The following is a 1,912-nucleotide window of genomic DNA, read 5'->3' as shown; positions in this document are numbered from 1 at the left end:
GAAGGGCAGCCTTGGGGAGTTGGGGAGGCTTCCTCTAGAAAGGAGATGTAGGAGGCTTTCATGGGGCTTGAGAAGAGGAGTTCTAGGTATCTCAGAGAAGTCCTGGGACAGCAGCGGCTATGTCTATGTCCTTTACGGTTATGCCCCAGTCTCCAGCATAGCACCTGCCAGGTAGCAGGTGTGGGTGAATGAATGAGTGAAGTAATGGGAATGAGAACCAGCCTGAGCAAAGACATAGAGTCACCGCAATGCGTCATGGTCTAGGGGAGTGGTGAGCCACCTCCAGTAAGGCTAGAGGCAGAGCTAGAGATGATTTCCTCCAGCCAGGATTATGTCATCCAAGGGGTATGGGTCCTAAGTGGTGTAATATGGCACAGGAGATTCAATCCACAGACGTTTCCTCAGTGCTACAATGCGTCAGGTGTGTGCAAGCTCTGGGAATATGGTAATGAACAAGGTCACAGCCCTAACACCCGCCTTGTCTGCCTGCTCCACCCAAGTCCGCTCAGGTGTGCTGAGCACCTGGATCGGCTCCAACCCCCCATCCCACCCCCCACCCCCACCCCGCCATGTCCTCTCACTGGCTTTCCCAAGCAATAAAACCTCATCAACTTTCCCTGCTACTGCAGAGTCCCCTTTCTGTTCCCTGCTTCATCCAGCTTCCTAGTTACTTCCTAAGAATCCAAACCAACCTGGTCACAGTCACTTGGTTAGAAATATACCAGAATGTTCACTGTACTTATCTGTGGGGCTCTGGTGGGGGTGGGAGAGGGATACAAGTGACTTCAGTATGGCCACCTCCCTCCCATTCTTCCCCAGCCCCATTAAAGATCTCCCCGCACCCCAAACATCCAAACATCCCAGTAACTTTGGGACGAGCATCTTTCCTCTTTTCTAATTCAGTAGTGACAGCTAACAGTTACTTGCATCATTACTGTGGCCAAGAAGGCAATGGCTTTGTAAACCTTATTTGATTCTCCAATTTATTTTAAAATCCACTTTTAGAGTGTAGAAGGTAAAGCTCAGGTAAGTTCATTCCTTCTTCAACAGCTGGAGACCCGGGAGTGAAGTGGTAAGTCACAGAGGACATGCAAGTGAAGAAGGAAACGCACGCATCTACACGATGATTCTGAACATGCTATGAAGCTCAGAAGGCTGGCCAAGGTCACAGTCTGGTAGCTGTGAGTGGATCTGAATGGCCCTGGGCCTGACCCCAGAGTTTGCCTCTGACCCCATCTGCAACTGCCTGACTCCAACTCATGGGGGGAGGGGGCATCCTAGCCACATCCTTGCACTCACTCCCCCCTGCAAACCCTTCTCTGCAACGCCAATTCCCAGGAGCCTTCCAGCGCCCCAGCAGAGGTCCCAGCTCCACCGGCAGCCACTGCCCTGGAGCCGGTGGTCCACGACCACCCGCGGGGCTCACCCTCCAGTGCCGCCGCTCCGGCCCCCAGGCCTCCAGGCGCCTCTGAACCCTCCGCGGCCCCTCGCCCCCTCTACCCACCTGCTCCCGCAGCCCCCCGTCACCTCCGTGTCCTTGTGCCATCAACCCCCCGCCATCCCAAACCTCCCGCTGTCTCCACGTTTGGCGTCTCCGAGCGTCCCAGGCCCAGTCCCACCTGGCGTCCCCGCGCCCCCAGCCCTGGCGTCCCCGCAGGTCCCCGGTGCCAGGTCCTCGTGTCCCCTCCTCAGACGTCCCCGCGCCCCTGTCCACATCTTCTGGAGTCCCCGCAGGTCCCCGGCGCCCCAGCACCCGTGTCCCCCTGCTCCGACATGTCCCCCTGCCCCGGCCCCCGTGTCCCCTCTGCTCCGGCGTGCCGCCGCGCCCCCGGCCCCCGCGTCCCCCCGCTCCGGCGTGTCCCCGGCGCCCGGCCCCGCGTCTCCCGCTCCGACGTATCCCCGCGCCCCAGCC

Source organism: Mirounga leonina, unplaced genomic scaffold (genome assembly GCF_011800145.1).
Source record: "Mirounga leonina isolate KUSES-001 unplaced genomic scaffold, KU_Mleo_1.0 Mir_151, whole genome shotgun sequence".
NCBI classification, from domain to species: Eukaryota; Metazoa; Chordata; class Mammalia; order Carnivora; family Phocidae; genus Mirounga; species Mirounga leonina.
Note: the sequence above shows the minus strand (reverse complement) of the source record.